At 39.1% G+C, this 12,645-nt stretch overlaps 1 long non-coding RNA gene across 1 annotated transcript in view; it reads right to left on the bottom strand.

Moving 5' to 3' along the window:
- LOC148224094 (uncharacterized) overlaps positions 1-12,645 on the bottom strand; it is a 129,223-nt gene that overhangs the window by 33,070 nt on the left and 83,508 nt on the right. Inside the window, exons 8-9 of the long non-coding RNA XR_015803468.1 lie at positions 10,984-11,123; positions 8,890-8,993 (exon numbers count right to left, since the gene is read on the bottom strand). This is a non-coding gene — a long non-coding RNA (uncharacterized LOC148224094). The remainder of the gene's footprint in view (positions 1-8,889; positions 8,994-10,983; positions 11,124-12,645) is intronic.

Here is a 12,645-nt window from a genome sequence, read left to right as displayed (position 1 = left end):
TGCAGAAAGGCAAAATGGGTTCCAAAGGAATTCAATAAAAAAGCTGTTCCCCTGCATTAAGCCTCCAGTATTAACCTTCTCTAATTCTTTTAATGTACTGCTCTTTGATTAAGGATTTTTTTATTGTACTATAATATTAAATGCTCCCCATCTGTTCAGAAGGGTAGTGCCATTCTTCAGTGGCATGAATAAACTGAGAGGGATTTGCTGTGGAGGTGACTTTTGGGGCTTTGCTGCTGTTGGCTGATGCTTTCATCACAACCACTGTATAAACATAACCAATGGTATGTGGCATTTGGCACCAGATAAAAGAATGGCACTGATTGAACCCTATGGATAATGGGTGAACATGCTGGAACGAGGCAGTCTGCTCTGCTTCCCACAAAGATCCTTCCATTAGTGACATCGTGATCATTGCCATGATTATGAGGAGTTCATTTTGTTAAGGCAGTAAAAACACCCCCACCCCCCCCAGTTTTATTTATTGTCTGCTCTAATTTTGTTATTTCAGTTTAACACATTTATGTTCCAAGTGTAATAGTGTTTTGAATTCATGCCCAGCTTACATCATAAAAATTCATTTGCTAAGATGGCTTTCTTTTAGTATCTAGTGTCTTCTGAAAGGACAAATATAGCTCTGGCATTTTCCTTTTCTAATCATGTTACTAAAATACATTTAAAAAGCCCTTCAGAGATTAATGTGATTGGTTACACAGACAGGATAGAGTTCTTACCACCTAGAACCTTCATTAAAAAAATCCATGTAATGAAGGAAAACAACAGTTCTCCATAAATCTAGTTTGATATCTGAAACCTCGATTAAAAAAAAGAAAATCTAAGTAGTAACAAGAAAAAGCACATTCTTTTCACAGTATTTCAGATATTAATTTGAAAGCTAAAACCTTGTTTAATACAGAAATATTGGCACGTCATCCAAGCCATTCCTTCAATTTTCATCATTAAATGCATTTAATATATTCATAACACATAAAATGTATGGATTACAGGACCCAACTATTAGAAGCCTCAAACTCTTCCTCTAAAATAATCAAATTCTATGCCTCATCTTCCCTAAGTGTGGAACTGCAGCTGATAATGGCAGTGTCTCCTGAACACTAAACAAAGTGATGAATTTTGCCAATCTCTGTATTCCCCAGTCATATTTTGTAGCCTGGCTGTAAAGTCCTTGTTGTGTTTGGGCTGGAACTGAATGTGAACACCAGAATTTGCTTTTCCCCTCCAGTCTGCAGCCCCTGTCACCCCTGTGTGATTTCACTGGCCTTTCTGGATGCAGGGACTGGTGTCCCAGCCTCCACCCTCACCATGGGCTGAACATCACTCCTGTCCCTCTCACCTCATTGTTTACAGAAACTGCCCGAGGCCCCTTTCCCTCCACACCAGCCAAAATCCAGCTGTTCATAGAAATTCCCCATGACAGTGTGCAGGGACCTTCTCCTTTCCAGGCTCTGATCCATCACAGATTTCTGTACCCTCTGACCTGGCAGTCACCCTTAACATTTTTCTACCTTATTTATATTTCTTTTCATTCTTCTGCTAGCCTGACTTCTCTCATCTCACCTCTTCCTTCTTATTCTGTCTGTTCTTTCATCTCTTCCTGTGCAGAACCTTTCTCATTCCCCCTCCAGTTTTCACTGAGGTGCTTCATTAGGCTCAATCTCTGACTGAGCACTTTTTCCCTCCTCACACCAGTAGCATCTGTAATCCCTTTGTCCAAAATTCTGCACAAGGATGTCAATTCTGACAATTCTAACTCAGGGAGTTCAATTTTGATGCTCTAAATGCATCACTACAGTTGAAATTTGGAAACCAAGCTGTTGTTTCAGAGGAAAGCTGTTAGTACTTCTGAGCAGAGCAAACAACAAACTTAATACAAAAAAAGTCGCATTTTTTTTCCCACAGCTGATGCTATCTGTGACTCCGGGGAAGATCTTTTGAAATGTTAATAAACTGTATGGGATTAAGGTGTCTGGAAGACACCAGTGTCCTCATGAATTCCTGCAGTAAACAATGACAGAGTAAGGAAATGGTACTATGAATAAAGATACCAAGTCCAGCCTCAAAGGGATCAGAGAGGTATAAAGGTGCCCATTTAAAAGGGAAGCTAAAACATTTAGCTTATCTACCTAAATATATTATGGCTATCTTAGTGTTATTTTTATAATAGCAGAACCAGATTTAGCTAATGCTCCACAAATGGAACTAATTAAGCTGCATTTAAAGTATTTTATTTATAATTGATAATGCTCTATTTCCTGCAGATCAGACTAATGAGGCAAGTACTTAATTTTTGAAGATATTTTTTAAGAATTTGCACAAATTGGCATGGCTACAGAAACTTAATACTTACTAGGAAGATCTAGAGTGCTCTGTGTTGATAATAAGTTAGAGGTGATATGGTGGGTAAGGGGGGCAAGCAAGCCTTTTTACCACACATTGCTGATAATACAGGTTAAAATAAGTTTTATTTTTACAGTTCCAGGGCTACAATCGATCAAAAGTCTGCCCAGACAAAAAGCTAAGTAAACTTGTAGCAAGAAAGAGAAACCAAATTTTTTCTTTTACCTTGCTTATTTACATTGCTGCTCTTCATCTCTTGAATCTGGTGGGATTTTTTTTAATGACACCACACATGCCACTGCTTACTTACTAAACCAAACTCTAACCTGGAGTCTTAACATTACAGCTAGAACAAAAAATACTAGCTGAAAGTAATGAACTTAGAGCATTTGTTGGAAAAAAAAAGGGTTCTAGAGAAGAGAGAAAATCTTCAGGACAATGGTTCTTAAATCACTCAAGTCTCACATTTCCATGTGCACAGAACACACAGGGGAAGCAGGAAAGGCTGGGAGAAGGAATCTGAGCCATTCTAACTCCCTGGCAGCACACACCTGATGTTCAAATCTATCTCCAGCACCTGCTCACAGAGCTGTGCTTCTGCTCTGGTTGTTAAAGCCTGAATAAACCTAAGAAGAAGATTAACAATATGCCAAAAGATACATGAAGGCAAATTAATTAAATTTGACTAACCTAGCCTGTTAAGTCTGGTTTGCACTGAAAATGGCTGGCTGCTATTGGAAGACATGTTTGTAAATTACCCACGCAATTTTTCACCAATATAATCTTCCTTTCCAATGTCTACTTTAAAGAACTCCAATTCTTTTTTAATTAAAATTCAGTAAAACCAAAGAGACCAATTTAAAGCTTGTCAATAGTATCCCTCCTTTCAGGCAGCACAGTTTCAGACAACACAGATACATCAGGTGTCAGACAGAAACCTCGAATCGAGGTAATTTGTTTAAAGTTCACAAACATTTATTTAGAGACCCTTATTTAATCACAGAGCACTTTCAGCAGCTATAAAGAACTTGGTAAGTTGTAACTGGAGTAAAACACCTTTAAAGAAACATGGCTTAATAAAATTAACAGTTTCACCAAATACTCTTGTAGCAGAAATCAAACACAAACACCCATTTGGTGAGACTGAAATATATATATATGTATTTTTTCATTATCTTGTTTAATAATTGGAAAGTCTAATTCTTTGAAATCAGGATTGATCTTTCCCTAAAAATCAATGTCTCCCATACTTCCCACTAAGAAGGATCTGGAATTTCTTCTAAACAGCTTTCAGATACCAGTGCACATTCAACACTGAGTCTCTGCTGGTAAAAAACTTAGCAAAATAAAGGCATTTTGAGGAAAAAACCAGTTCCCACTCATCCAATCATACCTTTTGCTACACTTGCAGCAATTTTTGCAAACCCTTATTGCTCATATCAAGAGCAAACATTTTGATTAATTTTGACTGTGGCTTGTACAGAGACAAGTGCTGCAGAATCCTAATACACTGTTTTTGGAAAGTTTCCCATTTTAAACCTATCTCTGTAAGACTGTCATAAAAACCCTGCAAGATCACAGCCAACAGAAATTAAAGCTGGTATGCCTAGATCTTAAATGTAGGGAGTTTGTTAATTTTGCAAGGATTCTATAATTTCATTGCATTATTTTCTAATTCTCCAGCAAAGCTTTCCTACAATGTTCAGTCTAAGAAAGAAATTTAATCTACTTGAATGCCTGACAATCTGCCACAACTCTTCTGCTAAAGCTTTCCTTCAGAATGATATCAAAAAGAGAAGCTGAGTAAAAGAGAATAGAACTGTGAGTGCTTTGAGGCATTCTCCCAGTATTACTGTGTTTATCCACATCTTCTGAGACATAAATCAATGGTAAAAGTGCAGCTACCTGGTGCTATTGTCCAAATGAGCAGGCTCTAACTTTTGATATTGGAGGTGAGAAATCTTTCTCACATCCTTCTCTGTTTTGTTGCTAAAAAAAAAAAAAAAAAATATTTCAAGGAGTCATTAAAACTTGTCAGGCTGGCAAGGTATCACAAGAGGAGAGAGAAAACATGCTGTGAACAGCACAGCCTGTTTGTCACAGTCAGAAATGAGGGTCAGTTGGAGGGAAAAGAACTGTAAGCTCCAAGGAAAGATTTAGGTGGAAGTAAGTTAGGCATTTTATCATTTTTACCCTTTTCTCTACAGGCTTTGAGCTTTGGGGGAACGGAGGGGACAGGCAGCAGTGTTTGAAGATGCTGGTTCAGAGTCAATTTAATCAACTTCACAGTTCCTGAGACTTAAAGAACTTACAGGTACCAATTTCAGCTGGATTGATGGTATGAGCCCAAATTGATAAAAGACCTGACGCTAGAACAAGCAGGTCACATCATTTCACCCTCAATGAGATGCCAAATGTCAGCCCCATCACTGGAGGCCAGAAGAAATATGTGACCACACAGAGTACACAAAATTCACCTTTGCTGCTCTCCAGGAATTAGTTCAGTCGCACTGGCTGCAATCTCAGCCACCACAGGCAGAGCTGACCTGCACAGCCCACGAGTTTCACAGCCACTGCTGATTTCAGCTGAGAGAGACCCTGCTGTCCTTCTGAGCCTCACCGTGCCCTTCTCTCCTCCTAACTCTCCAGCAGCTTCTATTATTTTCCCCAGGAGGTAGAGATTTCTTGCACCTTCCAAATCCAGACTCTCTCCTCCATTGCAGCCTGACATTCACCTCTTTTAAGGAAAGGGAAAGAAAAGTAATCACTTTTTCTCTCTCATCTTTCTGGCTTAGACTTTTCTTTAGGTCAAAGAGAGGTGGAAATCCTTTGTTTTAGAGCAGCTTTATCACCTTGATGAGTGATAGTTGTTTGGGCAGCTTATTTCACAGCTTATTTAACCACGGATAGATCCGAGTCATTCTCCTAACACAACACAACAACCAGGAGCCTGAAAAATGCCTGGAGCAATTGGAGCAATTACACAAACACTAATCAGGGAGTACAGCCCGGATCTTACCCTCTGGAGGTGTGGGAGGAGCTGAGAAGCTCCCTGACCTGGAAAGCCATGCCAGGATCCAGCCATTCCAGCCCCAGCTGGAGTATGTGGCAAAACACCTCTCACTATGTATGGTTTGAAAACAGCAGCAGCAGACACATGGGAAAAAATAGGGGCTTTTTGATAACTCTGCTTTATAGACAGAGGAAATAATAATGCTGGTTCCTTCCAGCTGTCCACTAAGACAGCTGAGTTCATAAACAAAAAGTTCATAATCTAAGTGTAATAGATTTTGCTTCCTCAGGCAACACAGGGCTATGAAAGTGTTTAAAATGGACTTTTCTCTGTGTAATCAATAAAGCTTTCACAGAGATTGGTTCTGTTCCAAAGGCTTTTTTAGCTGCTTGCACAGGACTTCCAAACACCAAATAAGCCTTTTATCAATTCCTGTTTTATAACTTTCTCCTATTTCTTTATAATCCCTCCTCAAAACACACAGAATGTAAGGGTGAAAGATTTATTTAAATCACAATCTAAAAGAAAAATCATCTTGTAATTTGTAACTCAAATTGTCACTGTGTGCAACTTCAGTTTTAGTGAAAGAAAAAGTATTTGTATTTTATAGTCTATTTCATATCTGCATTTGAAAACATATATCCAGGCTCAGAACCTCCTAACTGCCATTGAGTGTGTATTGACTACATGGATTTCCATCAAAAACGGGAGGTTTAAGTGGTTAACATAACCAAAATCACGATATTCGCATTCTTATCAAAATAAATCAATTTACAAAGATTTATCTTTTCTCTTTATCAGAAAATTTTACTTGTCATTGTAATCACGTGGCAGAATTTTGACTGGGTACACCACACCTAAATTAATAAAACTATAATTTAGGCTTTTGTGTCCAGTAACTCTGCAATCAATGGAGATAGAAATGTATTAGCCCTTCTCCCACAGCAGTGTTTGCCCTCTCATCACTGACCACAGGCTCTGGCACATGTAATGCAGTGACTGGGCACTTGCAATAAATAATCAGATTTTTTGGGGCATATTTCAGAACAATTCATCTGACTTTCCATGACTTCTCCACGCTTCTCTTGTGCTTGCAGAGGTCAAAACTCCACCATCCTGCAGGTCTGTGTACAACAGAACCAAAACCAGCTCTCAAATCACCCAACTCTGCCCATTTGCCCAGTCCACATGCACTCTCTTCCCCACTGAAATCAAGCTGAGTGCAGCCTGAGTACAGCACTCTGTTAGGCAGAGTTTTTGCTCTCAAGGATTCTCTTCCTCTACCAAAATCATGACCCTGAATTTTACCCAGAGAAAATGGTCCAGTGGAGAATTTCGTGGGTGTCTTATCCTTCATTCCACAATGCTGAAAACTGCCGTGCAAAGCTGACTTCATTACTTTTGCAATGAAAAGTAAGGGAAGGGAGATAGTGCTAGGACTAGTTAATGTGTTAATGGAACATTTGCCTTCCCTCATATTCCAGCCATTTTCCCTAATAGAATTACAGCAACAGGGAACCCTGAGAATCCATTTTTCAAGAAATGAAGACTTGTCTGAATGTGAAGGAAAAATAAGTGCCTCGAGGCTCAATCCTACAGGTGCTAAGTGCCCACAACTCTCAGAGAAATCATCCACAGTTTGAGATTTTAAACTGCTCTCATTCTTCTCTTGACTTCTCTTGCAGGAGTTTGCACAAACGAGCCAGAAGGAATGAGACCAGATTGTCTGCAAATGGAAGCCATGGTGGGATAAATCAGGGAGGGGATTTCAAGTCTAGTAATTGTTCTCCACTACCCCCATACGTGGCCACATTTAGTCCATACAAAAATATTCTTGGTGTGGAAATGACTGTGCCCATAGTGAAGCTACTGCAAAATTGCCACGCTATGGGAACAGGGCCTGCTCAACATATTTTACAGCTGGGCCCATGCACTAATTCCATTTTATTCTAGAAAACACGTTTCTTTAACATGATCAATCTCCAAGTAAATCTCATGCATTTTCATTAGCAGCAGTCAATGAGTGGTTACCTCATATTTCTGATCTGATATTTTTAACATCTGAGCACTGACTTATTACCTTCTCCTGCCAAGCACATACTCCTGATTGACCACTTTGAACTCTGAGGGTCTCAGAAAAGATCGATTTTTTTATTCTCTGATCTGTGGGAAAACTACTAAAATTGTATATAATCTGCTCTGAGAGGAACCAGGGACTTGAAGAGCTCTAGTATTTTTTTCCCACTGTGAGAAGTTGTGGTCAACGTGGTCACAGGAGAGAAAACAGACAATGGACTATGGCATCTGTAGAACTTAGATATTAAGAAGGCAGAATATTTGGCAGTGAAAAAGTAAAGTGATCTAGAGTAGGAATTTCAATTTATTTCAACTCCTGATTTCCACATCCATTTCAACACTCAGGAGGTGGTATCTGTAGCTGTGACATCTTGGTAGCACATTTCTGTATTCTCCCATAAAGTGCCTACTGTCCCTTCTGTTTCAAATGTCACCATCACTGTGTTCATGTCCCCTGAATTAACAGCAATAGCACTGAGCCCTGCTGCAGTATGTCAGGGTGATTAAAATGCAGCACTCATGGCTGGCTCTATTCACCATGACAATCAAGTTACTTCAGATTCATTAAACAACGATGAAAAAATATCTTTGGATTGCTGGGCTGCCACAAAACAAGTCCTGTGATTCTGTGATATTCCCTGCATATTCCCTGCCACAGAGAGTCATTTTGTCTTAGTCTTCCATTGCCTAATGCATTTTATATGTACTCTTTAAAATAGATATTTTTTTTACAGTCCAAAAGATTGCAATGTTAGTGAATATTGAACCCAAAGCAAGTATTTATGAGAAATGTGGGCCAAGGAACACTCCTACAAAGACAGACACAGTTATTAGAAGTTAAATCATAAACTGCTTGCAATTCACATATAAGATGCTTACACAAAAGAAAGGACAAATGCTACACATGATTATATTAACAACAACAGGATGTGTCAAACCAGCACAATAATCCTTCTGCTCTGCTCAGCAATGCTCAGGCTTCAGCAGCAGGACTGATTTGATTCCTTTTGGGACATGACATTTTAAAAAGACAAATTGAAATCCAAGCAGATGAGAACAACAGAGATGACAAAATGGCTTAGAAAACATGATTCAGAAGGGTTTATGTTTTGCATTCTTTCCACATGTATAAAGAAACTGGGACTTGAGAAATATCCCTCAAAGAAAGATGGAGTAAGAAAAAATGGTAGTTTCACTGAATGCTGAAATTGCTGTGTTTATCACTTTCTGTTTAATAATTTGGGTGAGGACAAGAAAAATGGATGGGCAGAAAAGTGAGGTTATCTTCCCATTTGTTATGGCACAACATCATATCAAGATGTCACAGGTGTGGAATGTGAAGAGGTGCTTGCTGAAGGTGCTCTGACTGCAGGAGTATTTCCATGTCTATGTCCTGGGGTGGTAAGTGAGGTTATTAACATAATTATTATTTAATTACCTACCCTCACTCTGTGGCTAAACACAGGGCTGAATAAAAGGCCTTGCTTTTCCTCAAAGGGCACCACTTCTTTTCTAGTCATTCCAAGTTCTTCTATAATGTTCAACACTACAATTAAAATTGCACAGAAAATAAATTTCCTTAAAAAAAAAAAAATTAAGCCAGAGCATACTTCTGTTCTCTTCCTTCCTTTTCCTAGAAATATTTTGCAGAAGAAAAATAAAAAGGAAAGGTATCCAGTGCTATCCAAATTAGACCCTGGATGTTCCATCTTGTAGTCAAGGACTGGTGACAGCATGAGCAGCCAGGGTCTCCATGGTCCCAGTCCCTTCAGGAAAAGCTGCTGCAGTGGGGAGGAGTGATAACAGCAACAGTTCACTCAGAGGCTGCATTTCTGGAGAAGCTTTAGTGCCCTAGGCATTTTCAGAGCCTTCAGCTACCAAAATCCATATGTTTCTAGTAAATGTCTGTAAAATGGGATTTTTCAGAGCCTGGTGACTTGATAGGCAAATTTCACAGGGATGGAAAGAACTCATCCCAGGCACAAGATTGTTCCTCTGATCTCAAGCCTCTGCTCCACCATACAGAGAATATGAGATCATTTGGATTAAATGCTTATGTGATTTTATTAGCAAGGCTAGTAAGAATTTTTCTTTAATTCAGTTTTAGAAAATGGCTATTTTAGCTGAAATAGCAGGCAGAAGTTATCTAAAAGGAGACAGTGGCAGGGGAAGGAAGGAAGGAAGGTCACATGCACTTTGAAGCCACAAACACACCTGAAAATAAGGTCTGACAGTCAAATGTGGTGGGGGATCGTGACAATGAGGAGCACTAACAAATCCACCTTTCCTATCTATGGAATACCAATTACCTGATGTAAATATATAACCACTCATCATCTTTTCCAACTTAAAGGCTGAAAGGAAATAGCCTAAACTGAGTGGAAATCTGACTGCAGTTTAGAAAGCATTGACCCAAAGGCAGAAATATTCACTCCTGGTTTATTGGGAGGGTTGCTTGGGGCTTTTTTTAAAATATACTTATGCAAAACTAATATATGCATTTTGAAATAAATTTTTTGATACTAAACTGTCATTTAAATTCCAATTTCCATATTATTTATATGTGAACTCCCACAGAAAAGATGTTCTCAGGAAGAAAATTCTGACCTAATTCTGTAGTCACACATTGTCCCCTCCTCACCCAGGTCCCTCCACACTGACATTTGAGTGATGTTGCCTTATTTACCTTTGGCTACCAGAGGGGACAAGAACATTATGGGCTGCAAATGCTCAGAGTAACAACAGCAACAGATGTTTATTGCTTTGGAGGAGTTTACTCCCCCAGCACTAAATTAAATGTCTTAAAATAAACAGATAATAAACCAGCAATATCAGGCCATAGATCTGTCATACCTAAAACAATGTAACCACCTGGTAATTCCTGCATGTTTATTCAGGACTGACACTGTAAACAACCCGATGGCAAATGTTTGTATTCATGATATCCAAGAGCAGACAAGTAGCTCTGATGCATCACAGAGTTTAATGAATAAATATCTGACTGCAGGGCCTGAAAATGAGTCTCAGAAGATGAAAAGCTTAATTTTTGAGTCACTACTCATTAAAGGTTAAATATATATAGTGAGAGAAGCTAAACCAAGAAAATGACAATTACTTAGCAACACATAAAATCTTTCAGTTGCTGCAAACTTCAGACTTGGACTACTACTGCAATTCTTTCACTGCTCTTTCTTGGGGACTGCGGCAAACTTTGCCACATTTAATGATCAGAAACCCACTTCTAATTTTCAGAGTCCATTTATACATAACTAGTTAAAAACTAGTTGTTTCTTCTGCCTCTAGTATCCACACTTCTGATGCAGTTTTAATACAGATATAAAGTATTGTCTGTCTGTCTCCCTTGAGTCTAATCCCATCAAACACAGTTCTGCTTCTCATTTTCCATTCCCTTCTAGGCCCTCTGCATCTCTCCAGCCCCAGCCCTCCTGAGTGGGGGACTCACACTGTTTATGGCTTCCTGAGTGAGAGCCCATCATTCTTTTCCAATAGTATGAATATTTTTCTTTTGGAATTACCTTGCTGGATGTCCTCTACAACCACAGCTGCATTTTCACCAGCTTTGGTGTGTACCTTCTGGTATTTAGAGCTGGTCCTTTTCCATCTCTATCATTTCCTCCAGATCATGTCTTCAGTTCTTGATGAAAATTCTTGTTACCTGTCACCAAGAAAATATTGCCTCATTTTATAAATCCCATTATTATAGTTTTGATGATAATTCAGTTCTGTCTGAATGATTTGCTCTATTTGATAATGTCCCAGATTTTATGCAGATTAAAATATACTTGTGTCTCAGTTTTGAGATAAATATGAGAGAGGACAGTCTGCATTGAGTACTCTTCTTTAAAGAGTTTCAACAATTCCTCTCCACAAACAGAAAATGAATACTAAGAAAATGGGGGAAAAATCCCCAAAAACCAAAACCAACAGTTTACTAACAACAGAACACCCCCAAGGCAAGGAAGAAAAGCAAACAGGTGCCCTGGCCTCAGCTCACCTGGAGGCAGCTGGAAGATGGCAGCTCCCCTGAGCCAGGGAAGGGAAAAGCTTTTTTGCTTGGGTCAAGAAAACCAAGTTAGCCAAGCAAAAGTGAACCACACGGTGTCACTGGGCTGTGAGGCTTCAAAAATTCCCAAAGACAGAGCCCAAAAGCCCCCCAGGCCCAGGCCTTAAAGATCCAGCAACCATTTTTGGGTATAAAGCTGGGAATTGTGGAGTAGGCTGCCATCATTAGTCATTCCAAGACAACTTGGACATATATTTTAATAATTTTTGTAAAATCAGACTTTGTTTGACTTTAGTCAAATGTGGTTTTAGCCCCGAATTTCTTGATCTCCAAACCATGACTGTTTTCTTCATCCATCCGTTCATTCTAGTGTTTGGGGGTTCTTATTCAATCCTATGTTTTCTGGAAATAATCTTCTCATTATTTTTAGAGTTCTTTATACACTTTCCCTCCCCTTTCCCACACTTTTTACATACATTTGTGATAGATTTTCCTCTTTTAACTCAAAGAAATTCCAGTCTTTCCCTGTTTATATCCACGCAATTGACTTCACGCTAAGAGCTGCTGTGAACCAAAATATGTCCTATTAAAAGTGACAACTGCAGTGACAGATATGTTCCTGCCTATAGTTCTCACTTAAAATGAACCAACTCATACTTCATCTGGATTCTGTGTACTTTTCTCACTCCCATTTTCCTTCTGTGTACTATGTAAAATCTTCAAGTTGTGTTGTGGATGTTATTCCACCATGTTACTTTTTTTCAGTACTATAATACTATGTGTTTTCATGAATTTACCAAGTGCTTCCATTTTGCTCCTTGAATTAAAAAGCAGCCTCTTTTTCCTGGTGTCACCACTGGGACTATTTATCCAACTATCATTCTCACCATTAACAGGTTATTCTGTTTCCTTGTTGCTCTTTCTGCCACCCAGGAATATTTCATTTTCTACTGTCATAAACAAGTATAAAAATTAGTAAGAGCTTTTCCCAATTACCAGCCTTTATCTCCAAACATGGCACACACCCCTCAGCCCCCGTGCAAGGACAGGTCATTTCTCAAAGCTGACATCCAGTCACACAGGCAGGGACGTGGGGCCATGCAGGAGCACAGAGCTTGAGGCTCAGCAATAACACTCATTAGGTCAAAGCCACATTTCCAAGTGGCATTTGTAA

Source organism: Sturnus vulgaris, chromosome 4 (assembly GCF_052056855.1).
Source record: "Sturnus vulgaris isolate bStuVul1 chromosome 4, bStuVul1.hap1, whole genome shotgun sequence".
Taxonomy (NCBI): Eukaryota; Metazoa; Chordata; class Aves; order Passeriformes; family Sturnidae; genus Sturnus; species Sturnus vulgaris.
The sequence above is the reverse complement of the archived record's forward strand: the minus strand, read 5'-3'. Positions and strand labels throughout refer to the sequence as shown.